The sequence below is a fragment of the Schistocerca serialis genome, chromosome 1 (assembly GCF_023864345.2).
Source record: "Schistocerca serialis cubense isolate TAMUIC-IGC-003099 chromosome 1, iqSchSeri2.2, whole genome shotgun sequence".
NCBI classification, from domain to species: domain Eukaryota; kingdom Metazoa; phylum Arthropoda; class Insecta; order Orthoptera; family Acrididae; genus Schistocerca; species Schistocerca serialis.
In genome coordinates, this window is record NC_064638.1 from 946181802 (window position 1) to 946201184 (window position 19383).

General features: G+C 43.9%; 1 protein-coding gene across 1 annotated transcript in view; it reads left to right on the top strand.

The window, feature by feature from the left end:
- Positions 1-3311: 3311 nt before the first annotated feature.
- LOC126412595 (venom serine protease-like) overlaps positions 3312-19383 on the top strand; it is a 306758-nt gene continuing 290686 nt past the window's right edge. Inside the window, exon 1 of the mRNA XM_050082261.1 lies at positions 3312-3475. The gene's annotated coding sequence lies outside the window, so the exon portion shown is untranslated. The remainder of the gene's footprint in view (positions 3476-19383) is intronic.

Consider the following 19383-nt stretch of genomic DNA (forward strand, 5'->3'; position numbering starts at 1 on the left):
GCTAGGTGTGACTTAGTGGCAGTGCAGGTGAGTGCCACGCCACAGATCCAGAATTCGATCTCCCAGTCAGTCCTGGAATTTTTTATCATTTATCACTTCTTTCATCTCTGCTAGTGATCCGTTAATGTAAAAAATAGGAAGTGATCTGCAGTTTGGACCGGGCATTAAACTGTACGCCCACTAAACTGGCGGGGTAAGACAGTTCTACGGTTGGAAGCATGCCAGAGTGCACTGCTTCCAATAAGAACACTACTACTTAAGTATGCGGTGTTCAGGTCAACCTTTAGCTTGAGAAAAGCTTTACTTAACTGATTGGCTTCCAGTTTGGTGTTTTGGTAGGCACTGCAGTTGCTGAGTGAGTACTCTACTGTGTACACTGCCTGACAAAAAAGCAAATCACTCAGAATGGAAGGAGGACACAAAATGAAACTTAACAAAAAAGGAAAGTGTTTGATTTTATTCAAATGACTCTAGCATCGAGTCAAATTTGACAGTATGAGCCCTTTTATCAGTGTGCTCTTGCACACACTCTGGCTTGGACACATGCACTCATTGGGTTGGGAAAGGTGTTACAAAGCCGTCGTATTACCTCCTGCCGTTGTAATTGGTCCTTGATGCCCTGTATACTGGCACTGCGACGGAATTGGCATCAGCCTGGTGAGAAAGTTCAGGGAGACACGTATCATGTGTAGACGAGCATTGTCCTGTTGAGAAATGGCACTAAGATACTATCACATGAGGGGTAAACAGGAGGACACAAGCTACCCATAATGTATCATTGTGTCATCAGAGCTGTCTTTGTCACTGGTAGCTGTGTCTTCAAGCCAAACTCGCACAGTAGGACGCCAGTAGTAACGCCGCTGTGCCTCCCCAAAACGTTAGCACAATGTGACTTCACCCTTCACCGCAGCCACATTCGCTGATGATGATCATCCGGGATAATGCTTAACCGCTATTCATCGCTGAATACTATGCGACGCCATTCGTCAGCAGACCATGCTTCTGGGTCATAGCACCACTCCAAGTGCGGCTATCAGTGCTGTGGTCTTAACGGCAGCCTGCGCATGGGACAGTAATTTCCTAACACGTTTTTGCTGATCACCAGGCATTGGTGCTGGATGACACAGTGTTGCGGATGGTCCTTTAATTGTTCTCTCGTGGTAGGCTCAGATGTGAATGGGTTACGATATTCTTGGTGCACAACACGGCGATCATCTCTTGGGGTGGTCAGACTTAGTCGACTTGAACCTTTATGGTGATTATGACTGCCCTCAAGTTCCCATGTTGTCCAACATCTGGCCACTGGTACGTCCAAATGCCCAACAAATCGATATTGCACCATTCGACCAGCTGGACCAAATGGACACTCATAATGAGGCCCCTCTCAAATTCTGTCACGTGCTGATAAAGCTATCTCAGGCGAGTACGCGGCACGCTGTGTCCTTCATAGTGATCACTCAACATGGTACGCTTGTCACTCCTCTTCTATACCATACCATGCACGGTAACAACTTTAAACACGAACAACACTAATGCACTCTGGTTACTGTTCTACGTGCCACAGAGAAATGCGAGTGTAATCATTTAACAGGTAACTGTATGCACTTCGTGGATGTAATGTATGAATCAGAATACGAGTAAAATATTAAATAAAGTTTTTTGTGAAACTGCCTTGTTTTCGCGTTATGATGCATAATGTTATTTGTGGTAGGCATTGCATCGTGGGCCAGTACAGGCTTTTAGCGAGTCGTGGTCGCCTGCGTGTCGACTGATGTTGCTTTGTCGTTGGCGCCCCTACACATTTCAGTCGGGAGGCAAGAGAGTATTTCAAGAATTGCTTAGTGGACACGTCGCGCAGGATTAGTTGCTTGGCCGTCTAGACCTCTGGATCTCAATCTCTGGACTTCTACCTTTGGGGTCGTCTCAAGGACCTCGTGTATGGTGCTGCAATTTAGGTGGTAGTACAGCAACAGCAGCGAATTGAAAATAGCTGTGCAGTTATGCAGAATGAGATGAATGGAGCCTGCAACATTACGAGAGCAGTAAGAAGTTGAGCATGCCACTCTTTTCGACTACATGCACATTAGTTTGAACATGCCCTACGAAAACGTACAGTACATAGTTGAGTTAAATTTCGGGTTCCATCTTGTTATTGCTTTCTGAGAAGAATTAATTTTATGTTGCACTTGTGATCCCAACTCTACTGCATAACTCTGAACTAGAGCAATTTCAGACAAAACTTTTTTTTTTTTTTTTTTTTTTTTTTTTTTTTTTTTTTTTTTTTTTTTTTTGTCAGGCGGTGTATTTGGAAGAGATATTGTGGAGTGGGCCGCACGTGTTCGGGACATCTTGAGCATTCTCAAACGCTTTAGATGTATCTTTACTATCTATGTCTTCTGTGTACATCGGAATGAATTAACCAAAGAAATACTATCAAGCTAACGTTAGCAACGTTCACACAGGCAAATGAACACGAAACAAACGATTCGCATACATGTGAAAACAGTGTCCTATCGAAAATGAGCAAAGGCTCGTTATACGTTGACCATAAAAAAGATATAACACCGGGAAGCAGATGGAAAAGAAGAGGAAGCAGTTAATGTGATAGGATGTACTGCCATTGATTGTTATGTGGAAACGATAGGCCTATCGTTTGAAAGGTAAGATGTCGTTGTCTACCATCCAAACCAACACCAACCTAATCGAACCCCTCTGCTTGCACACAAGCTTGAGACTACTTGACGTTTTCTCTCTTCTAATTTATCCTTCCCCAGGGCAGGTCCTTCAATTTTTAGTCAAGAGCAGTGTTTCTTGTAAGATAGCTACCAGTCTGTAACGCCTTTTAAATATCCGTTTACGTATTTTTGTTTTACTTTTGAGTTTTTTTTTGTTTTAATAATAGTCGAAGGAAGTTAACATTCTAACATGATATTAATACCGTCAAAGATGTATTGATTTAAGAAAATTATGAAAATGTTACAGCATTTAATCATACTGCTTTATCTTTATTTACATTCCAACCTTTTGGCAGAAGAGCAGGATGTCCGTACTGCTGAGCCCAGCAAATTGTGGCGAGGAGGGTGAAATAACTGTAAATGAAAAAAGTAAGTTACTCAGTTCTGTATAAAAGAGAGCCTCGGATCCTTAATCTGGTCAGCATTCATAAAATAAATGAAAAATTTAGGACTCGTGGCCCCATTTCAATGTTACACCTGACGTCCTTGCAAAACGACCCTTTCTCTTTAGCTAGTAGCGATCGCTTCCTGGCGTGTATCTCCAATAATTAGAGGCAGTGAGGAGGACACTGCCACACAGATAAGCGGCCCATTAAGGCGGCGACGCCAGAAGCTGCTGCGGCGCTGAGCAAACGGAACCCAGACGCGGCCTCGCGCCGCCTCCACGCTGCCAGAGACAGCGCTGCAGCGGCAGCAGACCGGGGTACCGTCCGTGGCAGTCTTCATTCAGCACCGCAGAGGTGGGAAAACGTAACAGAGATGCAACAACATCGTAGCAACAATAACAATGTATTGCATTTAGAAGCACGTAACGAGGGTTCCGAAAACGCATAAACAGTGTAACAAGTGGAGTCTGTTTCATACTTTTGGCAGTAGGACTGAAAGACTTCAGTCTATAAAATCATATCATCTTACGTGATATAGTTAAAATAAGCTTGGTAGCATTTTCGCACAAATGATACTTCGTTAACAAAATGGAGCAGCGAGTGTAGTTCGAACAGCAGAAGGGAATTTTACCATGGGATTCTGACAGGACGCGCCACAGGTTAGTTTTGCTGTATTTCTTATCTCTATGTATAAAAGGCAATGTCCCGACTGACTCACTCAGACTCACTATCGCTTAGCCCAAACCACTAAGAATAGAAACTTGGAATTTCCAGAGGGTGTTGATCTATAGACATCGTTGGAAAAAGGATTTTTTGAAATTCCACCCTGAGAGAGGGTGAAATAGGGGATGTAACGTTGTTTGAAAATATGTCGCTATTAAGACAGCTTTGATGGTAGACCTACGAAAACTCGTATTTGGTTAATTGGTCAGGAATAAAGAAATACTTGTTTCAGCATTTTTGGAAATTTGGCCCTTATGTTGGTGGAATAATCATCATTAAAGAACTACACATTGTTTAAAAGCTACATCTATGATAATTGGTATTTAACTTCTCAGACAGAAATTAAAAAAAAGTACGTCTGTCAGTGTTTTTGGAAATTCACCCCTACGGGGATAAAATAGGGGATGATAAGTTGTCTCAAACTATCCAAAGCCTAATCTATGAAAATTTGTATTTGGTAACTCTGTCAGAAAGAAAAAAATACGTGTTCCATTGTTTTTGGAAATTCAACCTCCAAGGACGTGAAATATTGGATGAAAATGTTTAAGAAAATATTTCGTTGTATTAAAAAGAAAGCTAAATCCATGAAAACTGGTATTTCACTCATCGGTTAGATATAAAGAAATATGTGTTAGGGGATGAAAGTTTCTACGGAAATATCACAAGAAGGCAAAAGGCATGATTAACAAAAACTTGGGACTCCAGTTACAATCGCCTTTTGGTTAGAAGTACATACGGAAAAAAACATGCATTAGAAGCATAATTAGTGTGAAAAGTTTAGAATGTGCTGCAATTTGTAAATTAAATCAAAGAAAGCTATTTAACAGTCGCCACGACAAATTGACTTTATCAGAATTCCATAGAAAATGAAACGGCTCATTAATACAGTAATTTTTCGGTAGGCCTAATACATGTTTACATGTACTTACTATGCAAGCACGAGCGAACCAGCGGACGCTAAGCTTCTACTCTCAATTTTATTCAGTTAGCCACAACATTACCAGCTTGCACTCGAGCAGCTACGATCCGCTCAACTATTTTATACTGAACAGAGTGTTTGGAAGTGTTATCCATGCATAGCACGCTTCTGTTACGACAGGAAATCTCCTGTTAACAAATAAATAACGCAATTTCAATACAATGCAAAAGAGTTGAAAACAGATCCGTCGACGCCAGCAGACCAATAATTCTGTAGGAAGACATATTAGCCGAGACTCCAGAATAGATATTCCCAACAGAGAGCTTCGATGTCAGTTTAATTAATAGCATATTTGTTAATGCAAATACAAGAGTATAGCGTAGATTCGATGTTTGATAATGAGCGACGGTTACTCGAACTAGTCGTGAATAAACAGATGTAATTCATAATACATTAATATTGTGACTGATTACAGGAGGTAACTTTCAGAACAAGGATTGTTCATACTTATAAATTCAGTGTCCTATTGCTGGCCCCGTCTGAGTGTGTTAAATACAGCCTCGGTTAGTAAAGCGCTCACTCTACATACACTTTGTGATCAAAAGTATCCCGACACCCCCAAAAACATATGTTTTTCATATTAGGTGCATTGTGCTGCCACCTACTGACAAGTACTCCATTTCAGCGACCTCAGTAGTCATTACACATTGCGAGAGAGCAGCGCTCCGCGGAATTCACGGACTTGGAACGTGATCAGGTGATTGGGTGTCACTTGTGTCATACGTCAGTGCTCGAGATTTCCACACTCCTAAACATCCCAAGGTCCACTGTTTCCGATGTGATAGTCAAGTGGAAACGTGAAGGGACACGTTCAGCACAAAAGCGTACAGGCCGATCTCGTCTGTTGACTGACAGAGACCACCGACAGTTGGAGATCGCCGCAACGTGTAATAGGCAGACATCTATCCAGACCATCACACAGGAATTCCAAACTGCGTCAGGATCCATTGCAGATACTATGACAGTTAGGCGAGAGGTAAGAAAACTTGGATTTCATGGTCGAGCAGCTGCTCATAGGCCACACATCACGCTGTTAAATGCCAAACGACGCTTCTCTTGGTGTAAGGAGCGTAAACTTTGGATGATTGAAAAGTGGAGTGACGAATCACGGTACACAATGTGGCGATCCGATGGTAGGGTGTGGGTATGGCGAATGCCTTGTGAACGTCATCTGCCAGCGTGTTTAGTGCCAACAGAAAAATTCGGAGGCGGTGGTGTTATGGCGTGGTCGTGTTTTTCATGGAGGGGGCTTGCACCCCTTGTTTTTTTTGCGTGGCACTATCACGACACAGGTCTACATTGATGTTTTAAGCGCCTTCTTGCTTCCCACTGTTGAAGAGCAATTCGGGAATGATGACTGCATCTTTCAACACTATGAGCACCCGTTCATAATGCACGGCTTGTGGCGGAGTGGTTACGCGACAATAACATCCCTGTGATGGACTGGCTTGCACAGAGTCCTGACCCTCACCGACCGACATCGATACATCTCCTCAGTGCAGCACTCCATGAAGAATGGGCTGCCATTCCCCAAGAAACCTTCCAGCACCTTATTGAACGTATGCCTGCTAGAGTGGAAGCTGTCGTCAAGGCTAATGGTGGGCCAACACCATACTGAATTCCAGCATTACCGGTGGAGGGCGCCACGAATTTATGTCATTTTCAGCCAGGTGTCCGGATACTTTTGATCACATAGTGTAGATCAGGCTTGGGTGGGTCCTTCTGCCACAATAAACCAGGAAAACTGGTAGAATTCTACTTACTTTTACCTCCTGTGATTGAACCAGGCCTTGGTCTGTCTGTAAATATACGATTTACTACCTGTTTGCTTGCCATGGTGCCTCGTCTGGGATGTTGCACCAAAGCGTGCTTCGTTCTGGGAGGTAGGCCGGATGAGTAAGGCACTTCACTCGACCATTTTTCTGGTGTCCAGATAGTGTGATAATGGACGTTCACTTAAACGCACTTACCTTGGCATTGTGTATCATGCTGCCGACTGAAGGGCTCGAGTCCTGCAGCAACTACCTGCTTGCCATTTACAAAAAGCTAAAGCATGAATTGTCCTGTCATCAATGGGCCAATCATAGCAAATTTATCTCCTGACAGGAAACCATTTACTTAGCAGTGCGGCCTTCCTAAAACAATATAAAGATTAAAGCACTTCCCCAAATACAACTGTGCCTGGCACCAAAGAAGAGAGGCCAAATCTTAGTCCTGCCACGAGGGCCTTATAGTTACTGACGAACCCAGCAATGCTCGCTAACTGCTAGATCTGTATGGGACTTGAAAAAAATCCTAAACTTCTTCCCCCTTCTCTCTCTGTTCATCTCTTCTCACTCCTCCTCCTCCTCTCTCATTCTTTCTCCATCCCCTCCATCGCCCCTCTATGGCCATCCCCTCCACTCACTATCTATGCCTATCTCCTTTGTCCCCTCTCTGTCTGCCTCCTCTGTTCCCTCTCTGTCAGTCTCCTCCATCCCCTCTCTGTCCACCTGCTCTATTCCTCTCACTTTGTCCATCTCCTCTGTCCCTCTCCCTGTCCATCTCCTCTGCACCCTTCTCTGTCCATCTCCTCCATTCACCCTCTACGTTCATCTCCTCTATCCCCCTCTCTATGTCCATATCCTCAATAATCTCTCTGTCCATCTCCTCTGTCCCCTGTCTGTCCATCTTCTTTTATCCTCTTTCTCTGATCTTGAGGCTTGTTTATTATAATTGCAAACGAATCTTGAAAGGGTTAATCGGTTGGTATAACTGGTATAGGTGGTATGAGAGAGACCTCTCCAGTTTCTGGGTCTGTGAGGATAGTAGCTTCAGTGACAATATTTCGCATAGTTTTAATCTGCGAATAGGTAGGATTACAATGTATGAAACGATTCAGATTCCTTAGTAATATTCTAATCATAAGCTGGTAAGCTATAAATACAACTTTCTTGTTTTCTGTGAAACAAATGGCGAAGAAGAAAACAAACAAAACAGCACTTTCTTGTGTATATAATTTTTGTTTAAAATTATATAAAAGGAGAAAGAATGTACTCCGCTGGAAAAAAATAGTACATCCTTTTATAGGTTTCCAATTCACTCAGGATTTATTGTTTCAACAGTGCATAGAGAGTACCTGAAATGATTACATTTTCAGATAAATAGCACAGGCTGTTTTGAGGTACCAGGTATCGGCCCATGCTGAAACACCCATATACAGGGTGGCAATTATTGAACTATATGAAATAAAATCGTCATAGCTTCTGAACGGTTTGCGTTAGGACGTTCAAACTGCACGGTTGGCCGCGGGGCATGGCGGGAATTATTATGTGCTGTATGATTTGGTTTAACGACGAAGCCCACTTTCATTTCTATGGGTCGTCAATAAGCAAAATTGGGGCATTTGGGGAACTGAGAATCCGCGTTTCGCTATTGAAAAGTGTCTTCACTCTCAACGGCTGTCTGTGTGGTGTGCAGCGTCCAGTCACGAAATAATCGGTGCGATATTCCTTGATGGCACGGTGACTACCGAACGGTACGCGAAGGTTTTGGAAAATGATTTCATCCTCATTATCCAAAGTGACCCTTATTTCGACAAGGTGTAGCTCATGCAAGACAGAGCTCGACCCCATCGAAGCAGGAGAGTGTTTGATGTCCTGGAGGAGCACATTGGGGGCCACATTCTGGCTCTGAGGTACACAGAGGCCACTGGCATGGGCTTCGATTGGCCGCCATATTCTCTGGATCTGAACACATTAAAGACAAGTTGTACAGCATTAATCTCAAAACCATTGCTGAGCTGAAAACAGATATTCAGAAAGTCATCGACAGCATTGATGTTCCGTCACTTCAGCGGGTCACGCAGAATTTCGCAATTCGTCTGCACCGCGTCATCGCCAATGATGGCGAACATGTCATGACCTAATCCGACTATCTGCAGTGACGTTTAACGTGTTGAATAAAGTGTGTGCATGACGTAGTTTGTAACTAATTTACGTTTTTTCATATAGTTCAATAATTGTCACCATGTAACTATGTGATGTAGCCTCCACGGGTGGCAATGCAGGCACTTACTGGCACCCAGTCGATCATACTGATGGCGAATACTGTCCTGGGGTACGTTAGGCCACACCTTCTCGACCTGTTCATGTTGTTCTGTAAGAGTTGTTGGTTGACAAGTCGAATGAGTCACTTCTCATCCCATCATATCTCACATGTGCTCAATTGAAGACAAATCCAGAGACCAGACTAGCCAGAGACAGTGAGCAAGCATTGTCCTGTTGGAAAAGCATCTCACCTTCCTGCCACAAGAACGTCGAAATATTCTGCACTTACTGGGAGCTGGTTAGTGTCACGTCTAGAAAAAGTAAAGGTGAATGAGAGTTGTAGCTTATCTATGGTTGCCATATCTAGCGGGGACCTCGTCGGGACACTCTCACATGGGGATGTAAAAATGAAGTAAGAATTTTATTTAATATAATGACTTTTTATTTAGATCACATTTACATGGAGTTTGTTGTGACAGAAGTATCGGTACACCATATTTTTCGGAAGATTTCATATTTTTCAGCAAGTATTTTTTCCATTTTACGTATTTGTAAAGCTCCGTGCAAGTCAGCCTTTAGTTAAACTGGCACTGTAAGATTGATTCCACGCTTCATGGCAGCAGTCAGTTTCTCTCATCAGTCCACTGGGCCGACATCAGCGAAAATACTCTTTCTACAGAGGCATTGTGTTCGGGGATAGAAAACAAATACCAGCATAATTTTAGCAGCTGACATTTGCGTTCAGGATTTTCGGTTTTCTTAAGAAAGTAAATCCACCTTTCTTCCACGGAGTGTTTAGACTTCCATTCTTCCGTGTCATGCTTAGTTTCTAAAAACCTCTTCAGATACATCTATTCCTGAAAACAATTGTTGCCTGAAATTTTCACACCATTTTTAGTCACAGGTATATAATATTTTGCTACTGGTAATGTATTTTCTCGAATCACCACCCGCTTGCATCGTCGATACACGACACCCAACAAGCAGTGCCGTCTGTGAGACAACCTTGCCAGCATAGACTTGTTGACATAAATGAAACTGACTGATGCTGCATTTACATGTTGTGCTAAAAGATGGCTTTACTTCAGGACTTGAGCCAACCCGTAAAACTATTTTTGGAAAATCGGGACAAATCTATGGTCTTGTCGGGATGTCGGGGACAAGAAGGTCTGTAACAGTGATGGTCCCGATATATCGAGGTGGATGGCAGCCCTAAGCTCATCAGGTCTCAGACCTGTTAGGCCTGGCGTGGGGCTAGTGTCTTGGACGAATACACACAACGGGGCAGCACTCAACAGGTCTACGTCGTACACGCAAACGACCATCAATTGCGTGCAGGCAGAATCTGCTTTCATCGCTGAAGACTACAGCGCTAAGTAACCCTCTGGCATCAGCAGTCGAGCTGTGCACATCGATACTGTGTCGTGAGCGGACGACGGGACAGAGGTGGGATGTGTCCGTAGTCCCACTGTTAGTAAGCGGTTCGCAACAGTTCGTGTTGTCACGTCTGGGTTCACAAGTCGTCTTATCTGTGCTGTGGTACCTGTGCGATCTACCACTGCCGTCCTTATAGCGCGACGATCCTGGCGGGCGTCTGTACTGCTTGGGCGTCCAGAACCGCGTCTACTGGTGTGAGAATGTTCACGCGACCACTGATACCAGCATCGTTGCACAACTGATGCAGCATGTCCAGCTTGTGTGAAAATTCTTCAGAAGGACTATCCCGCCTCTCAAAAGGACACAATTTGCCCCCTTTGAAACTCTGTCAGTTGGCTGTAGGAAAGAAGAGTACATCCCCGTGGCGTGGATGCCTGCTTGCTTCACACGTTTGCACTACACTGAGTCTTCTGGCAGGGAGCATTCCGTATTAAAGGGTAGACACATATGGCGCTCCTTTAGCTGTCCAACTTCGCTATTTGTTGGTGGACAACGCTGAAACAGTTATCAGCACATCAGTTGGCATATGCTGTCATCGGATCAAAATCGACGTCGTCTTTCCAGGTGCGCAATTTTTTTTTCAGCTATGTACATGGGAGAAATTGTTTGTCTAATGGTTTACGTGTTTTGTTATCGTAATTAAAGCTTACTGCGAGAAAGAAAACGAAACCGCAAATTTGCACAGCATAGCATTCTCTCTGTCGCAATCAGTTCTCTATATATACATTATTATTATTGTTGGCGAATTTTCCCTAAAAGGAAATCGTTAAGCTTATGACTTTGAAGGCTTGTTCTCCTTGTCCTTCCAGTACTCCTTCATTCTCTTGGAGAGGGCCTCTTTTCTCTCCTCAGACCATTCTTGTTTGGTCCGCTGTTTTAGCGCTTCTGACTTTACTTCCCAATTGTCTATGTGTTTTCGGAAGGTGCTTCTGTCTGTGGTGTTTGTGGTGCCAATTGCTTGTAGGTCTTTTCGGACTCCTTCCATCCAGGGTGTCGAGACTTTAAGTGTCTTGATGTGTTCTAGAATTTTCTTGGTGAGTCTTGTTTCAGGGAGTCTATCTAAATGTCCGTAGAATTTAAGGCGCCTTTTTCTCATATCGTTCTCGATGTTCGAATATGCTTCTACTGTTGAGTTCTTCTGTAGTCTGTAGCCATCTGGTGTGGGTCTTCCTCCTAAAATTTTCCTCATGATTTTGCGTTCTTCTTTTTTGATTTCTTCAGTTTTGATTTTCCTGTTGAGTGCTAGTGTTTCGCTGGCATACAGTACGGCGGGTTTGATCACTGTGTTATAGTGTCTGATCTTGGTGTTTCTGGAAATGCATTGTTTGTTGTAGACGTTTCGTACCATGCCTAGTGATTTCCGTGTCTTCTGTTGTCTGTCTTCGTAAGCCAGTTTCTCTGTTCCGGTCGGTTCGATGATTTCGCCTAGGTATCTGAAGTGTGTGACCCCTTTAATTTTGCCGTACTTGGTTGTGATGTCGTCGCCTTCTCTTGTTAGGACTTGCGTTTTTTCAAAAGAGATTTGTAGGCCGACTTTCTCGGTGCATCCTTTCAGGATTTCGATCTGTGTTTTTGCTGATGTTGGGTCATAGGTCAGTATCGCTAGGTCGTCTGCGAATGCTAGGTAAGGGATTTCCAGTCTTTTCCTTCCTAATGTGACTGGTCTCCAGGTGTTTTGTCTCCTGACTTCAGCTTCCCATTCGCTCATTACTTTGTCCAGGACGATGTTGAACAATAGCGGGGATAGTCCATCTCCTTGTCTTAGGCCAGTGTGGATTTCAAAGGGGTCCGAGATTTCGCCCATGAATTTGACTTTGGATTTTGTATTGGTTAGTGTCTGTTCGATTAGTCTTCGGGTCTTTTGGTCTAGGCCTTTTTCTCTGAGGATTTGGATGAGGGACTTTCTGTCGATCGAGTCGTAAGCCTTTTTGAAGTCGACGAAAGTGCAGATTATTTTTTTGGGGCTTGTCATGTGGGATTTTATGATTGATTTCAGGTTGAAGATTTGTTCGGGGCAGGCTCTGTTGGGTCTGAAACCCGCTTGGTATTCCGAGATGGCGGGTTCCAGTTGTCCTTGCGTTCTGGTGAGAAGGCAGGTTGATAGAATTTTGTAGATGACCGGTAGCAGGTAAATTCCTCTATAATTGTTTGTGTCTGTCCTGTCACCTTTCTTGTGTAGCGGGTGAATGAGTGCGGTCTTCCAGTCGTCAGGTATGATTTCGGTTGTCCACGTGTTCTGTATGATTTGTGTGATTTCGTTTAGTGAGTTTGGTCCTAGGTTCTTCAGCAGTTCTGCCGTTATTCCGTCTTCACCGGCTGCCTTGTTGTTTTTCAGTTTCTTTATGCAGTGGAGGATTTCTTCTTTTGTTGGTGATGGTGAGTCTTCCGGTGCGTTGGCCGGTTCTCGGGGTTCGAAGGTTGAGCTAGGTTCCGGGCAATTTAGTAATTTTGAAAAGTACTTCGCGAGCTCTTCACAGTTTTCTTTGTTGGTAAGTGCCAGTTTTCCGTCTTCTTTTCTGAAGCAGAGGTTCTGTGGTGAGTATCCTTTGACTTGGTTGGCGAACGTCCTGTAGAAATCCCGTGTGTTGAAATTTCTAAAGTCTTCTTCGATGGAGTTTAGCTGATCGTTTATGTATTTGCGTTTCTCTTGTCTTATTGTTTTCGATGTTTGTCTTCGAATTTCATGGAAGTTGTCCTGTGTTTCTTGTGTTTTGTTGCTGTTGTAGTTTGTGAAAGCTGTTCTTCGATTTTGTAGGGCGATTTCGCAGGTAGTGTTCCACCAAGGGTGCCTGGGTTTTCTAGTCAGCGGGATCAGTTCTTTGGCTGTGTTCACAATTTTTTGTTTAAAGCTGGTCCAATCTTTCGCCTCTTGTTTTTCCCAGTGTTCTGTGATGTTCGATTCTCTTATCTTTCTTGTATCAAATTTCGGTGAGGTCAATTTCTTTTTGTGTTGTCTTCTTGGTGTGAGTTTGATTTTGATTCTTGTTAGGTAGTGGTCCGAATCTATGTTGGCGCCTTTTCTCACTTGGACGTCGTGGATTTCTTTCTGGTATTCATAGGAGATTGCCACGTGATCTATCTGGAATTCGCCTAGTGAGTGGACTGGTGATCGCCACGTCTTTTGTTTCTTGGGCTTTTTCATCAGGGAGGTTGACATGATTTTGAGGTTGTTTTGCTGGCAGAGTTCGATTAGTCTGGTGCCGTTTTTGTTGGTGAATTTGTGTGCAGGGAAATGTCCTACTGTTTTTCTGTAGCGTTTTTCTCTGCCGATTTGTGCGTTGAAATCGCCTAGTAGAATTTTCGCGTTGTCTTGGGGTATTTTTGCCAGGGTGGTTTCGAGTTTGTCCCAGAATTTGTCTGTTTCTTCTGGTTTGTCATTGTTGTCTGCGTTCGTGGGGGCATGTACGTTGATGAGGGTGTAGTTCTTGTTGGCGTGTTTGATTCGCATGGTCATGAGCCTGTTGTTGATCGCGTTGACTTCTTTTACTGAGTCTAGGATGTTTTTGTTTACTGCGAAGGCCATGCCGAGGAGTGCTCCTCCTTTGCCGATTTTCCTGTTGGTTCCACTCTTGAAGAATCTGTAGTTTCCGTAGTCTATTGTGTCTGAATCCGTATATCTTGTTTCTTGTAGCGCTAGGATCGAGATCTTTTGACTGGTGAGTTCCGTTGTTAGATTGTGTAATTTTCCCGTTTGTGTTAGTCTCTGTATGTTGAAGGTGCCAAAGTATGTGTGTGTTTTCTTGGGTAGTTTGCCAGAGCGCTCCGACTCGCCCTTTAGTACATCTCCAGGTCCCCCAGAATCCGAGTGTCTGGTTGCCGTCTTGCGACGGGTGGATCGTCCACCTGGGGTAATGTTGTTTTTAGGTGTACTTGCCATTATGCTTGTAATTCGTCTGGCTTGCGCCAGTTTGGTAGAACCAGGGATTTTCAGTTCCTGGAGCACGTATCAGCCGCACCATTGGTGACAGACGCTGGCCAGAGTACCGGTGGTTACCACACAGACGTGTCTGGGCTTTTGTGTTAGTTTTCTTCGTTTCGCCGGTTTTTACTCCGGGTACTTATCCTCGAGGATGTGATAGTTTTGGTCCGCCCCGAGTATTTGATTTCCTCGGTGCCACCCATATCTGGGAGGCTTTCCCCAATCCGCCACCTGGGGAGGCGCCCGATGGAGGATCTATCAACCTCACACGGGCTATATATATATATATATATATATATATATATATATATATATATATATATATATACGCAAATGTTTGTTAGAGAATTTTAATTAAACCGGTCAAGTCCTTTTCGAGATTTCTGCTAACAATGTTTCCCCATTATATGCATATTTATATCCTATGTACAGGGTGGACCAAAAATCTGTTAAGATTCGAAAATTTTATACCTCACGGAATAATATGGGTAGAGAGGTAAAATTTGACTCATATGCTCGAGATAACATGGGATTTTATTGAAACCAAATAAAAGTGCACAAAATGACAGACGGATGGCGCTTCATGTGATACAAAAGCAATAATTAGCACAATAGTTGATTTTTAGCAAGGACGGTGTTCTTTATAATAAATGCTCAACATGTCGGCTGTCATTTATGAGCAATACCTGTAATCGAGGGACAATGTTGCGAACAGCACATCAGTAGGAATAGTGGGAAATTTCCAACGAATGTTGTCTTTTAGCATTCCTGATGAGATAGGGCGATCGCGGTAGACTTGGGACTTCAGGTAACCCCACGTCCAATAATCACACAGATTGAGGTCTGGGGACCTGTGAGGGCAAGCATGAGGAACGTGGCGCCTCAGCACGTAACCTTTACCAAACGATGAGCGGAAAAGATCTTTCACATGTATAACGGCTTGGGGTGGAGCGCCATCCTACATAAAAGTCGTACCTTCTCGCAGGTGCTCATCAGTCATGCTAGCGGTGATTTGACTCCCTCTTTAACTAAACTCATTATCTACACGATTCTCATGCGGCGTCACAGATGTGTTGCTGTCCAGCGCCGTCTATTGGCCAGTTTTTGCATTCGTTTTTGGTTTCAATAAAACCCCGTGTCATTTTAGGCATGTGTGAATTTTTACCTCCCTCCATACATTATTACATGAATTTGTGGATTTTCAAATGTTTACGAACTTTTGGGTGACTCTGTATATTAAAAAAAATAAGCAACACATGGATTAACTGGGTTCTTTATACATAAGAATGGAAAGTTTACTTAACTCAAGAAATTCGTAGTGGTACAATGTCTGCTGTATAGTCAACAGCCTCACTGCTGGTGAAGTACAAAGTCCGCTATGTACACTATTATGATTTCTATTTGCTGCCTGTCTCTGAGTTTACGGCGGAGCTAACTGCTACTGCGATTCCCGATGGGCCGCGATTGATGAGGCTGGAACCTATTCAGTGCGACAGACTGCAACGAAATAACTGGCCCTCCGGTCGAACTAACTGGCCCTCCGGTCCGCGGCGGCGATCCTAAACACTGGCGGCCGAGAGGGCTCTGTCGGCGCGTTTCCAGCGAGTCTGTCATTAGCCTCAATCGATCTCTCATAACCTTTATGCCGCATGGTGTGCTGGTGCCAGCGTATGCCAGCACATTATTTGCATCTGGAACAGTACAGGGTGGCAGTGACGGTGTTACACAGAGTATCCTTGGCCACACACCGCAGGTTGGTTTGTGGCGTATAGATGTAGACGTAGATAAATGCAAATGTCGTGTGACTAGGGCCCCCTGTCTGGTAGACTGTTTGCCAGGTGCAAGTCTTTCGATCTGACGACACTTCGGCGACTTGCATGTCGATGGGGATGAAATGATGATGATTGGGACAACACAACACCCAGTCCCTGAGCAGAGAAAATCTCGACCCAGCCGGGAATCGAATCCAGGCCCTTAGGATTGACATGCTGTGGCGCTGACCACCCACCTACCGGCAGTGGACGTAGACGTAGATGTAGATATATAACACGCCATAAAGTCGGCAATGTTGGCTCTCAATATTTCCATGTATACATCCTTCTCCAGTGCTTAATCCATTCTCACATTTGCTCTGAAACCAGTTATTTAATAATTATTACCAAAGTGGAATGAGGTGGAATGGAGCATGGACTGTGTGTCATTGCCATGCTTCAATATGGTGGATGCTCTGTCACGAGTGGTTTAGCGCAATGGGCCCTCCCGCCTGCTATCTGTGACTCATGTTGGCACTGATGACACCTGCCACCTGGGTTTACTTATTTATTTGTTTATCCCGTTGTTCTTATGTAGTTGTTGTTGTTGTTGTTGTTGTTGTGGTCTTCAGTCCCGAGACTGGTTTGATGCAGCTCTCCATGCTACTTCATACAGTAAAGCTGCATGCCCTCGGGAAAAATTACGGCTGTAGTTTCCCCTTGCTTTCAGCCGTTCGCAGTACCAGCACAGCAAGGCCGTTTTGGTTAATGTTACAAGGCCAGATCAGTCAATCATCCAGACTGTTGCCCCTGCAACTACCGAAAAGGCTGCTGCCCCTCTTCAGGAACCACGCGTTTGTCTGGCCTCTCAACAGATACCCCTCTGTTGTGGTTGCACCTACGGTACGGCTATCTGTATCGCTGAGGCACGCAAGCCTCCCCACCAACGGCAAGGTCCATGGTTCATGGGGGGGGGCTTATGTAGTACAATGTGCAAAATGATGTTGGCTTAATTCTAGTCTTCGTAATCACGATTTAATGTTGCCCTATATATTACAAATATGAGAGTTGCAAATTATGTATATCGAAGTTCTTGTATTCACTTACTGAATCTATGAGGATAGCCGTCTGTGTTACAGCACTGCTTACCTGATGGGGAGGTGCTTTGGGCAGGATCAAATCCCCCCGGCGGATTAACAACGAGTATCGGAGTGCCAACAACCAACACGGATGTGGTTTTTAGGCGGTTTCCCACCTCCAACTAGCTGAATACTGGGCTGGCACCCAAGTTATACAATTCGCAGGCTTTGCACACTTCGCAGGAAAGGCATCTTACCGTGGTGAACCAATGAGCTCGTAGTTTCGTCCCTTTAACCTAATCAATCTATCCATCCATCCTTAGATTAAGCATGCCAAATCCGCAAATAACCACATCGATCCTGCGCTGATTACTATAGATATTCCCTAGCAGAGCTTGCAAAAGCGTTAATATTCAGTATACATTTTATCTCCTTTGGCAACTTATTGATACTTTCATTCCCATATAGCATGTACGTTTCTGATACAAACTTGTACAGCTGCGAGTATATGAAAGTTACCATTTAATTAGTGTTGTGATTATGTAAGGCCCACTTTTTCCCAATACAGTACTACTACTACATAAAATTAAATTTTTTGAATGTACATTACACTGAGGTGACAGAAGTCGTAGGATACCTCCTAATATCGGTCGGGCCTCCCTTTGCCCAGCGTAGAGTAGCATCTCGACGTGGTGTGGCCTCAAAATGTGACTAAAAGTCCCCTGCAGATACACTGAGCCATGCTCCCTCTATAGCCGTCCATAAGTGCGAAAGTGCTTCCGCTGCTGGATTTTGTGTATGAAATGTCTTACGTTTATGTCCCATAAATGTTCGATAGGATTCACATTGGGTGATGTGGGTGGCCAAATCATTTGCTCGAACTGTCCAGAATGTTCTGCAAACCATGGCTTCGTGGGGTCTGTGCCACTCTTTATCTCTACCATCAGCTCTTACTAACTGAAATAGGTACTCATGTGACCAGGCCACAGTTTCCAGTTGTCTAGTGTCCAACCGATATGGTCACGAGCCCATAGTTTTCCAGTCGCCTGGGGTTCAACCAGTATTGTCACAAGCCCAGGAGAGGAGGTGCTGGGGACGTCGTGCATGAGCAAAGGCACTCGCGTTGGCCTTCTCGTGTCATAGCTCATTAACGCCAAATTTCACTGTCTTTCGTAACGGATACGTCCGTCGTACGTCCCACATTGATTTCTGCGCTTACTTCACACAATGTTGCTTGTCTGTTAGCACTGACTACGCAAACGCCGTTGCTCTCGGTCGTTGAATGGAGGCCATTGGCCACTGCATTATCCGTGGCGAGTAATTATACCTGAAATTTGGTATTCACGGCACACACTTGACACTGTGGATTTTGGAATATTGAATTCCCTAACGATTTCCCGAATAGAGTAGCTTACAGAACATTTGCAATATTGTCTTTTTAACAACATTCAACCCTATGTCTATTGAGGTAATAGTGATACATTCAAGCTGATTGTTGTCTTTGATGCTTTCCTGGGAAAGAGAAACATCTGCCTCTAAAATGACTTGAATATGCGTTAAAGGATGATAGAAAGAGGATGGAGTGATGGATTGAGGTGGGGTTGTAACGGGGTATAATTAATGGTGGACTGATGATGCATTCTAGAGAGAGGGAGATTTTGCTGCAGGTCATTTATCACGCATTTAACCATTTTTTCCTTTGTTCTCTCGGTATGTATCAATTGTGTGGTGTAACTTGTGTACAACTGCATGTGCTGTGTGTGGCTTATGGCGCTATCTACCTGCCACCATTAACAGCAGACCTCTCCATACCACAGTCGGCAGAGGAGTTCCAATTCATGTGTGATGAAACATGTCCATCGATGGAAAACCTCCTCTAAATGAACAAAGATGTATGCATCTTGAATGTAAATCGGGTCCAAAGTTTCATAACTGCAGTGGTTCTAAGCTAGTGGCAGGTGTTTATGAGGTGCTGTAAACCCTATGTATACATTTGCTTGACAGATGTGTGTGGAAGAGACTATGTTCTGTTTCTGAAGTTAGAGCAGTACGGCGTGTAATATCACACATCAAACACTACTTGTATGTGTTTGTCTGTTTCTTTGTAAGAGGCAAATCCATTGCTGATGATCATTTTATAGGACTGATGCGAGCATAGTATTTCTGAACTATGATCGGATGTAAACAGCGGGCGCTATATACCTCCAGAAAGCTATATTGTGCATTTATCACAAAGACTATGTTTTTCTTTGATGTAGAAGAAAGTAGTTTCAACTTCTTAAAGTTTGTCACCGTAGTGTGGGATAGAAAACTTGCAGGATGGATTTGAGTCAGATGTTGGACATT